Source organism: Ciconia boyciana, chromosome 3 (genome assembly GCF_034638445.1).
Source record: "Ciconia boyciana chromosome 3, ASM3463844v1, whole genome shotgun sequence".
Classification (NCBI taxonomy): domain Eukaryota; kingdom Metazoa; phylum Chordata; class Aves; order Ciconiiformes; family Ciconiidae; genus Ciconia; species Ciconia boyciana.
Window position 1 is genome coordinate 114,115,015 of NC_132936.1, and position 11,741 is coordinate 114,126,755.

The window sequence follows — 11,741 nt, forward strand, 5'->3', positions numbered from 1 at the left end:
CCACGTAAGGGACAGCCTTTTTGCATATGACATTTATGTTCTGCAGATGGTGTTTGTGTGTGAGTGTGGTGATTCGCATTTCAAAGGTTGATGAGGTAGTATACAATTAGGAGCAGAGGTAGCTATGCAGACAAGCTTTATATTGTTGCTCTCAAGTAAAATATTTCCCTCGAGTACACGGAGTCAAAGTACAGCTTGCAATATATATATAAAGCCAGGGACAAATGGCAGCTTTCTGGCAGCAAGTATGCCAGCTTTAGTCTGGGCCAGTGCTAGCCCCGTCCTCTTCTGCCATGCTGCTGGGACCTCTCGCAGTTCTAGCACAGGCGGCTGCCGCTGGGAAGCTCTGCTTGAAGTCTGCTCTTCCAGCAGCACGGAGACACGTGAGATTACAGCATGTGTGATCATTTCTAACCAGGACAGCTGGGAAAAAGTCCGGAGAGCGTGACCCCTGCCCTCTGTTAAGTTTTAAGCACGTGCTGCTGAGTCAGAAAGACCTTAAAATGTATTATTTGAAGGGATTCAGTGTGGGTTTTTTAAGATAATCTTGGCATTTATGTCACATCTTAACACTTGGATTTTACAACACGTTGTTCTTTATAAGCGATTCCCACAGGTTAATTGTGCTGTAAGAAGAGATGAATTAACTTTACGAGAGTCACCACCCCCGGCAGCAGAAACGGGAACCGCTTCTGGTGGCTGGGACGGATCCGCGCCGCGTCTGCATGCTCGGCAGGTTCAGGCGCTTGGGTGCAGGCGCTCGGCTCCCCGGGAGGTGCGAGCACGCCAAAGGCCATTGCCCACGGGACGGCTCTGCTCTGCTGTGTCAGAGCGCTTCAAACTGACCAGTGTCGCAATGACCTTATTCCCCAGCTTTCTCCCATTCAATCTCCTTTCACTCTGGTTTTATTTTTAAGGCCCTTGTCAAATACCGAATAACGCCACCCCTTGCCAAGGCAATTGCTAGCCAAAAGTCCTCTTTTAATGCAAACCACAGCCGACAGCTTTCAAGTGCTCGCGGCCGCACTGGGAGAGCAGACCCACAGCGTGGGTGGCTGGGGATGTGCCTCCCCCTCCAGAGCGGTTTTTGTTTCAGCACATCTGGAGGGCAGGGCGATAGCACCGAGGTGTCAGGCCAGGTTGCACTCACTGGTGTGTTAGGTGCTGCATGAAGATCTGGGGAACTTAAAATGTGAGCAGGCGAGCCAGGCACACAGCAGGGGATAAGCGATGGTGCATCCAAGGGAAGATGTGTTTTGCAAGCATCCCTTAGAGCTCCCCATGGAGAAACAGGGCAAAGCAGGGCATTTTAGGATTTTGGAGTGCCTTCCCCCTGCCAGAGTTCAATGCCGCCATCACAGGGCTGGCACAAGCAGCCACCCTGTAACCACCCCACTGGTGTGTTAATTCAATACCAGCCTGTTGTCTCAGGGTAGGGGCACAAGTGAGATGGGAAACCTGAAAGGGGACTTTGAATTTCTCCTACAACTCCCAGCTCCCCCCTGCAGACCCAAAAACTTCCCCAAGCCCCAAACTCCTGATGTTTTGACACTCCAACATCAGCCGTCATACTGTGCTGCTGCAGCAAGGTCCGGGCTTGCATGGTCGAATGCTGCTGACCCACACATTGATTCAAACCCCTCACCCGGCCAAAATGTCAGCTTGGCACCTGGGTGTCACTTACTCAGAGAGGTCTTTTTTTTTTAATTTGCTAATATAAAAATCCCTGCTCTGCTAAGAGACTCCTGAGTACAAAGTGTTGTGTGCAGGCAGCAAGCACAGCGTGTTCTCGGACGGCAGAGTGCAAGTACACGGCTCTGCCCTAAGAAGAGTAATGCAGAGTTAGGATTTACCTTGGCATTATTTGGTGCCACCTCACACACAGATTTAACCTCTCCCCAAGCCTGAGGTTTCCTGCTGTATTTTTTGGAAGGAAAACTACTTAAAAGATGATTCATCTCTCTCTCTTTTTAAATTTCTTTTCTCTTTTTCTTTCTTTTCTTCTTCTTTTTTTTCTTTTCTTTTTCTCCTCCTTCTTCTTCTACTTATTCCTCTTCTACTCAGGATCTGGTTCACTGGTCCTGTTACAGAGTCAGTACGTTCAGAGCACTCCCTTTGCACCGGTTCAGCTTCTCTGGGTAAATAACCATCCCTAGGTGTGTCTTGTTTCAAGACCTTCTGATGCATTTCAGTGCTGATGTGGCAGATCCCAGGACATCTAAAGCAAGGTTTTTCCAGCAGAGACAGAGAGGTGCTGCTGACCCTTTGCAAAGCCCCCTTTGCAATAGTGGGTACGTGTTGGATGCCTGTGCCCAGCAAGAGAAATTAACCCTAAGGTGTGTGTGGAGGGAAGGGGGCTTCAGGTGACATGGAAATAAAGAGATTTAACAAAATGCAGGTGGAGGGATTGTCTGCTTTTTGCTAGTGCACAGGAGCAGAGGAATAAGCACTAGTGTGGAAGCTGTGTAAGTGCAGGTGGTGTTGAGCTCAGAGTGTGAAGGTTTCTATCCCCCCCGAGCAGACCAGAGGGATGGCAGGGGCAGAAGGGGTGGCTGGGTCCCACAGAGGACCTCTCCCAGGCGCACCCAGCACCCAGCCTCAGGTACAACCCGACTCCTGCACCCACAGCGCATCTGCACACTTGCCTGTCCTGCCCAGGCTGCCCTGGCCCAAGAGGGGTCTGGCCACGGCCCCTTCTGCATCGTGGGACCTGATGGAGCACTCGTGTCCTGGGCTGGAGGAGAGGGTCCTGGGACACCTGCCTCCCCTGGCCTTTCCTCCAACACAGGCATCCACTGACTTCCCATTGCCCCCCGCCACTGCTGGCTCACAGATCAGTTCCACACTCCACGGGTGCCCCTTTGGCATCTGTGGGCTGGAGAAACATTCAAACAGGAGAAAATCAAAGGGGAAAAAATTGCAAATTAATTTTTTCCCATAGAAAGCCCCTTAAAATTTGGGGTGGTGGAGGCAGAAGGGAATTCCATATTCAAAACAGGAAATTTTCTCCTCCAGAAACATATGCTACTTACAGGGTGTATTTTTTTTGTATGACTGTGGAACGTGGTTTTTTGGGAGGAGCCACTGTGCATCAACAGACATGAATGGTGGCACGACACCTTGCTTCTTGGGGAGTCAGCACATTCAGCTAGGACCTGGGAGACGCCTCCACCGCTGGCCCAGGAGAGACCTTGGAGAAGCTGCACCCTCCCTCTGCCTGCATTTCTCCTCCTGAAAAGGGGGGTTGATGGTATTGCCTTTCCATCCAAAGTGCTTCACAGCAGCTTGGTGTGACATACTGGAAACTGCCATTAGTAGCATGTCCATAAAGACGTGACACAAAGCCTCGGGGAGATTTTTTTTTCCCTGCGGGGTTGTGCTGAAGTCCCACCGAGCAGCCCAGGAAGATGACTTCAGAAAGGTGCTGTTTGCTTTTCCTGCTTCTCATCACCAGGCAGAACCCGAGGTGAGAGAGACTCACGCTGTGTGCCAGGGCGATGTGGTGGTTATAAATAAATACATGAAAACAAAATACTTGTCCGGAGGCGCAGCTTTCATTGCACCATGGAACAGAAGAAACCCCTTCAGGTCTTTGCTTTCCCTTCCTGGCTCTTGTGCCAAGATTTTGCAGTCCCTCTGGGTGCATCCAAACCTCAGACCATGGACACAGTTCACACTTTCCCCCCGTTGGTTCCCAGCAAAACCAGCCCAGAGAGAAGAGGAGCTGGTGTGGCAGGGTGACAGCTGCCGTGCTTTGAGCTCCCTCTTCCCTTTGGCCTTCAGGGATATGCGTGACTGGTGGCCCTCAGGCTTTGCTGTGCAGCTTTTGTTGGGTGGGAAGCCAGGCCACCTCTGCTGCTCTTCCCATGCAGTGTTCAGCCCCCCCGACTGCTTGTTGTGCTTTTCACCCAGCCAAAGCACTCCTGGGTACCTCTCCTGTTTGCATCAGTATCTTTGAAGGTTACGGCCCATTGCTAGATTGGTTGGAGATGAGCTGCTGATGGGAAGTAGACGCATGGATCACGTAAGCCTACTTTTGTCCGTACTGCAGCGTGTCTACCCCTGCAGAGGATCCATGCCTGCAATTTCTTGGTGTCACCAGCCAGTCACCCTTCTGACTCTGTCCCTGACTGGTGTTGCCATCCACACGCAATACCAGCATGGACGCACTCTTTCTCGTGCACAGCTGAAGAGATGGACTGTCTCTTCCTACCCCTGTGCTTTATGCAGGTTGCACCAGGGAAAAGGTACCTGCAGAAGCAAATGACTCTGCTCTCCCCAAAGGGTGCTTCAACCAGGGGAGGAGAGGTGTCGCACGAGTTTCACGTTTGACTTGTGGTGGCAATAGGCAGAGGAGGCTTGTGAATGTGGGAGAGCTTCAACCAGAGAAGCCTACCCCCAGAAGAGGCGTGTTTCTTTTAAGCCAGAGGTACTTTGCAGCTTTTTATTTAATCCTGCAAGTGCATTCATGTCCTCTTGTGCTCTGTAGTGCTAGCATCCCCAAAATACCTTAAATTCTCCATCTGGGGCCATGCCCTGGGATTTCTCAAGCTGGGAGCTGTGTTTGTTCCTGGCATGTTAGGAGGTCCTTCCTGGGCTGTTTTCAGTTGGATTACAATTTCCAGATGTTGAATCAGGCAACGAGCATGAACCCTGCTAAGATTATACATGGAAAGTGAGAAGAGTTCCCTTGCTATAACCAGCAATTGCCCCATCGCAATCTGTTGGTGGTAGAGCAAGACAAGCTGCACGTCCCTGAATCACTGCAACCCTTCTCGCCAGATTTTCTAAGTCCTGAAGAGGTTTCTTGTTAAGCCTCAGCTCCTGGCGTCACGTAAATTTATGTCCAGCCAAACTTTCAAGAGAGGGATGAAGTTATCTGGACTTAAAGCCAGCTTGGGGATGGGAAGAGGGGGACTCTCCTGCATCCAGTGTGGATGAAGAGGGTCTGGAGGAAAGAGGTCCCTATACTTTTTTCCTTGCCCAGATGGGAATGCCCTTTCTTCCAAGCTGTATATAGCCCTGCTCCTGCAGACTAGGCACTGGGATGCCACGTTGCATGGTGAAGGATTAGGTAATTTCCTTCCCTTCTCCTCTGAAAGGTGTTTTGATTAGCATAACCATTGTGTTCCCAAATTAGCTTGTGTTCCTGGCTTTGCCCTCAGGCTGGCTTTTCCTGTTACAAGCCTGCTCTGGCACAGTGATACAGTTTCCCACGTGCTGCAGCATCGCAGCGCGCAGCTTACGTCGTGGTCGGGATGGATGCAGCTATGCTCAGTCTACCAGCTGCCCTTCCTGAGTGACCTCAGGCTGATGCTGAGACTACAGAGAGCTGGTCCTGCAGCCCTGCAGCTCTCCAGTGCCTGGCATAGCTGTGTGGAAACTTTCAAACAGCCCAAGCTTTGGTGCGAGGCTTGGAGGACCATGGCATGTGCTGGACCGAGACCAGAGGCAGCCAGGACAATGGTGCATCTCCTTCCCTGCCATTGCGGCAGAAGGGAACGTTAACTTCTGGGACAGGCTAAGGTGCACAGCTCTGGTATCTCAAGCCACCCTGGCTGGATGGGTCTGAGCCCGTCTAGCACATCCCTCTGCTAGTCACTCACCTGTTTCTGCTTTCCTCCTGCCAAGGATCATTCTGAACTGAAACAATGAAAAGTTCTGGGAGAAAATTAAGAGTAGAATGTGAAATATTTTCCAAGTGCCAACAAGATAGACACACACACACACACACACACAAAATGATTAATCAGGGGTGCCATCAGGTGTGCCATGAAGAGCAGGAGCTGCTTGCAGAGCAGGTCTGGTCGAGCATGTGACTGAGAAGCTGAAGTTACTGGTTGGCACATCTCTTTGGTGTCAAGCCTTATCCCCAGAAGATGTGTCCGGGGGTCTGAAATCAGCTGGTTAACATTCATTCACTCCTGGCTGAGCCACAGGAGGTGGTGTAGCTTCACAACCCTCCTTCTGTGGAGGTAAGTCTGTTTAAGTAAATTCTCCAACAGAACAGGTTTACATTCTGCTTAAAACATCTCCAAAGAGGGGTGGAGGAACTGATGAACCACATGGATATTTGACCTTGCCCCATTGCAAAGCGAATGTCGTCATGCCTTGAAATGGCCCGGAGCAATCTTCTACCAGATTTCAGATGGACTTACACAGTGGGAGCCCTGTTATGGCCAGGAGGGGAGAAGAAAGGGTGCCACAAGAATGCGATGTTCTTGATGAGGCCAGCGGGCAGTGTGAGAAGTAGCTGGGGAGGAAAGAAAGAGGTTACCTTCTCAAAACCTTCATCAGCTAATTTAACTCCAAGCTCCTCATCAATGCCACCTACTTCTGTAATAGTTTGATCGTCAGTGGGCCCAAAAACAAGGTCATGGAACTTTTCGCTTCTGGTTGCCATTTCTGCAGGCTGGAGTGGCTGGAAAGGGGAGGGAAAGAATAAGATAAAGTACAGATGTGCTCCTCATGACTAGGTGGAGGTGTTGGTACAAGAGCAGGGGCTGGCCAGCAGCCTCCAGCTTGCGCAGCCAAGGACTCCTCCACCAGGGATGGTTGCGCTGTGACATCCTTTTCATAAACACACTTGCTCTGTCGCAGCTGGGTTTAGGGGCTCTGTGCTCACACTCCCCATGTGCACAAGGAGCACGAGGCCCCACCAGGTGCCTTGTTCTGTGGGTTGAAAACCTGTGGTTTGGTACCCACTTCTTTCCCTGCCAGCACAGACTCAACCCTTTGCTCTTCCCTAGCATGCTTCCCATCCTGTTCCCTCTCGACCTTTGTTTTGGTAAGCTGAATAGTTAACTCTTGGTTTCCTTCATAACTCTGGGTCTCCATTCCCCAATGGCCCCTGGGCCCTAACCAGCAGCTGCTCCTGGAGGGATTCGCTTCTTCCTTTGAACATGAGCAACTAGAACTGCAGCCACCATCCAGGAGAGGTCCAAGGACAATGCCACCAGGAGTCCGGAGGAATTTCTGGGATTGCGGGTTTCTCTCTTGTGCCTTGAACACCCCCACCCGAGCATGCTCAGGTCCTTCTCTACCACAGCCCCTTCCTGTGCAGGGATTCCCCTGGGATTCATCGTGTCTCCAGGTACGTGATCTTGCCCTTGGGACTACTGAATTTCATCTTGTCCTCAGGGTCTGCCTGCTCTGCTCATGGGATATCCACCCCTTCTCTGACTTAGGAGAAACATGGCCATCCCCAGGTCCCATGTGACACCCCATCTGAGCAGGAGCAATTCTCCTCTTGTCTAGCTGTCACTCTTGTCTCGGAGGGAAAGGGCTTGGGATTCATGTCTAGTTGCAAAGTTGATTTGCAAGTCACAGGACATTACTGCCAACTACTCTGGCCTCACCTCCAAAATTCACATGTGCCATATCAGCACTTTCCTCCAGCTCACAAGAGATCCCCAAACTGGGAGCCACCTGAGGAACGTGGCTTCCACCAAAACCCATCCTTGACTCCAGGGTAGCTCTGTCCTAGAGGAACACCATGCCCGTCTTTGGTAGCAGTGCAAGTGCGTTTTTTTCCACTGGAAAGGCAGGCTGGGTGGGTGCACCTCCTCGGTTAAGAGGCTACCAGCTGCTTGGAGGTTGATAGCACAGTGGTGAATGCCCCTCTGGGGAACGACAGAGGCTTTTGGGAGCTGTGCAGACCTGCACGGCTCCACCCCATGGCTCCCCAGCTGGTGCTCCTCCCACCAGCATTTGGGGCACCTTACAGAGCAGAGCTGTGGGGACAGGGAAACAGTAAAATAGGGATCTAAGGGGTGAACAACGTGAGTACTCCTGGAAAAGTGTTATTTTACAAACACCCAGGGCAAAGCCCAGCTGTTGAGACACAGGGGTTTAGTGCCCTCTGGGAAATGGGCTGTCCTGCTGGTCTCTGGCTGCCAGCCCACAGAAGGGAGGGTGTCCTACAGGTCCTGGTTCATATTTCATATTCAGGCGGTATTTTCCAGTCCCCACGTGGAGCTGGGTTGAAAAAGGAGGAGGCCAGGGCGTACCCTGCTCCAGAAGCTGGCACAGATGTGGGATGGTGCATTTTCTAATCCAAACCTCAGCCGTGCCACCACAGAAACATGGGTGAGGAGGGAGAGGAACGACCCAGAAGCTCTTGCCACCACCTCCCTGCGGTGACTCCGCGGCCCCGTGCCGTGCTCCACTGCAGCATCCACCTCCAGTTTCCATCTCTGGAGCAGAGCCACCACTTATTAAACCCAGACCAGCAAGCGCTTGGCAAGGTGCGCAGGGCGGGAGGGACAGCCAGGGAGCGGAGGGGAGGCCAGATTTACTGATCCCTGCTTTTATAAAAAAGGGGCAGCTGCTTCCAGAGTCTCCGAAGGGATTGAGTGTGGATATGGGGCCGCTTGGAGGATCAGCCCAGCTGGTAGACAACGCAGCATCACGTCCATAGTGCAGGCAGCAGCCAAATCTGGAGCAAAGGACTTTTCTGCTCTCGCTCCTACCAGCTTTTTGGCGTATTTCTGCAGCAGTAAGTGTCCCACGGTGGGAGCAAGTGTGGCAGGCACCTCCCCACCTCCCCAAGGGCTCAGGATCAAAATGCACCACCGAGCCCAGGCAGAGCTGACTGCTCGCCTGTAAGAAAACACAAGCTGTGCCTGTCTGCGTGTTCAGCTGCAGTCTGGATGCGGATCGCATGGGGACGGGATAAGGCACTTGGTCACAGTCCTGGCTGGCTCCCCAGGTAGGATTTTGTAGTTGTCTCTGCACGATTGAGCCTGGACCTTCAGAAGGAGCAGGGCTGCGAGGGACCTCGGGGAGTCCTGCAGACCGTCCCCCTGCCTTGCGGCAGGGTTTGTTTGACAACTGCTGCACAGAGCTAAAAATACCCCAGTGATGGTTATGAATTTAGGGTAACTAATACATCCAGTGGAAAGATTTGGAGCCGTTCCAGAGCTAAACAACAGCTTTTTCACCAACAGCCAAAGACTTGTGGATGCAAAAATAACTAGGAACTGAAAAACTTGAGCTGGAGCAAGGGATTTTCAAATTGAACCCAAGAAAAACTTTCTAGCGGTGAGGACGACTGTGGATAATCGCCAGCACTTTGGTTGTTTTAACAACAGGGTACACAGACCTCTGGATTTGGGCTGGATACTGCCTCTGGGAAAGAGTTGGGAGAACTAGTAGTTAGGGAGAACTCCTTCGACACAGGGTGAAAGCAAATTATACTGATAGTATAGGACCCAGTGGCCTGGATCAGCAGCGCACTGCAAGAATCAAAGGGAAACACCATGGTGGGAGGTATAGGCTTGACATCTGAAGAAGTGGGGAGAAAGGCCCAAGAATAGACCAACTGGAGACCGTGGATGCTGGGAGGAGTGCTGTGGGGTGAACCAGCTCTGAGCCACGTAGGTATCAGTGAGCAGAGGGTGAGCAAGGGTTTCGGACATCTGTCTGCAGACCCGAAACACAGCTGGGGAGGGAGCCATCCTCCAAGCACATCTGCACCATGGTGGCAGAGGACACCCAGGTTCACATCCCAGCTCCATCTGACCAGGGTTTCACCCCACACCGTGCATTTCCCCACACACATGCATCACCCTGCCCTTGTTGTTCCACGCTGCAGTGGACACTCGATTATTCATTTGGCTGGAGATGGTAAGAGTGAGCCCACCGCCCCATGCCCTGGGTGCTTGGCTGGGGCAGTGTGTGCCAGTCCCTGCCCCGGCGAATAATGAAGTACTCAGTTCTTTGCTAAGAGTGCGCGAGAGAGCCCAGCCCCGTGTCTCCCACATGCGGCAGGCATGAGATAACTCCCCCAGCCCCCCAGGATGCTCGCAGCAAGGCGGGCGGCTGGACAGGGTGCGGGCAGGGTGCCTGGCTGCCTGCTTCACCGTGGCTGCAGCTGGGGAAACGGGGACCCGTGGGGCTTGGGACGTTGGTGCTGTTCAGACCCCACGTTCCTGCTTCTGAGCGTGGTCCTTGGTGGGTTTAACTAGCTGATGATCCCAGGGGGGACTGGGGCAGGGCTAGCTCCCAAACCTGCATGCCTTTGCCTTAAGGGCTGAATGTTGGATTGCTCTCTGGCCATCCTTTGTGTTCATGGGTCTTGCCAGTCCAGGTCCTGGCTGTGGTGGGGAGCCCTGCCCTGCCTGGTTTGCCTGCAGTGTGTAGAAACCCCCCAAAAGTCTACAAGTTCTCATGAGTGCTGAGAATAGAAGTGTTTGTGCCTATTTCAGGTCCCTCTGCAGAAGCTGTATTATCATAATTAGCCAAAACGTTTCTCCATTAGCATATTTTTCTCTTCTTCCATCACATCAGCCTGCATGAAACAGTCACTTATTGTCCTTGCCACTGTGTCGAGATGTACCAGGCTGTGGGCAGGACCTGCTGCCCATCCCCAGCCCGGCCTCAATAGCACAGCTTGTTCTCTGTGCAAGGGGCAACGATGCGGTGGCAGCTGATGTAAATCCCAGGGATGATGCTAAAACCAGCCCTGATTGCCACCCCCTGAGAAGGTCTGGCCACTGAAATACAGTAACATTGGTGCTCCAAGCATCTACAACAGGCTGCAAGGAGAGAGATGGCAGGAGGCTGGAAGATCCCAACAGCCTGCCCTGTGATGTCGAATTATCGTTCCCTCCCAGCCACTTTTATAGCAAATGAATTTCTTACTCCACAGTCAGTACCTAGCAAGTGCAGAAGCTAGGGTGTGCGCCACAACATGGCCAAGGAGGCTCAGGAAAGGGAGAGAGATGGCTTTGAGCTTGGCTGAAGGCGTGGAAGCATGGGAGACATACTCCCACCCGAGTCCAGACATTTTGTGCGATTTTGGGTGAAAAGCGTAGCCAGTGCAATCTGTGTATTACAAGGTAGGCAGCAAACCTCTGCTCTATCAGTTTATGGCTCCTGGTTGGTTGCGTGTCCAGGTGGTTGGCTGGTTTTGGAGGCACATTCCTTGGGGAGATGGGCCTTTGGTCAGAGATGGCTCTTACATTTTTATGGCACAGACCGGCAGGGTACAGCATCTCCTGAAGAGTGCCCTGGCTCTTCTCCAACAGTTCAGCCTAATAGTTAGTCCCTTCCAACGTGAAGGGAGTCCCTTCCAACACTTCCCTTTTCATTTCCAAGGTACTGGGGCATCCAACTCACTTCCAGATAGCTAACTCGCCCCAGTGCAAACAGGCACCTGAGTAATACACCTCCAATTTCTTCCGTCCCACCATGGAAGGTCACGGCCAGGCCAGGAGGCACGTAGAGGGTGCACGCCCAGGGGACAGCCACCACGCTGGGTGGCACTGGCCATCGTGGCAGCTCTGGGCATGGTTTTGTCCCCATCCTGGGACCCACAAGCAGGCGGGTGACGGACGAGACCCAGCGCTGTTTAAGCACACAGCGTTGGCAAACCCTGAAGAAAGGCTCCCACCGGGGTCAGCATCTTTAGGGTTCGACCTGCTTCGTGGTGCCCGCACCCAGCCCTTGAGGAGGGTCCAGCGCATGAACCAGCACCCCCACCCCTTGCAGGGAACTCCCCGGGTCTCCCATCCATCCTCTCCCGGCCGCGCCTTAGGGCTTGCGCTGACACCCTCAGCAAGCACGGCGGGCAGCCACAGCCGGCGCACACCGATCCCCGGCAGCTCAACCCGCCGGCACCGCCGGGGCAGAGGTCTGCGAGGTTTCCCCAGCCCGGGGCGCCCGGTACCGGCCCTCCAGCCCGCCTCCCGCCTCGCAGCCGGGCGCTCCCCCGCTGCCCAAACGCCCGGTCCAGCCCC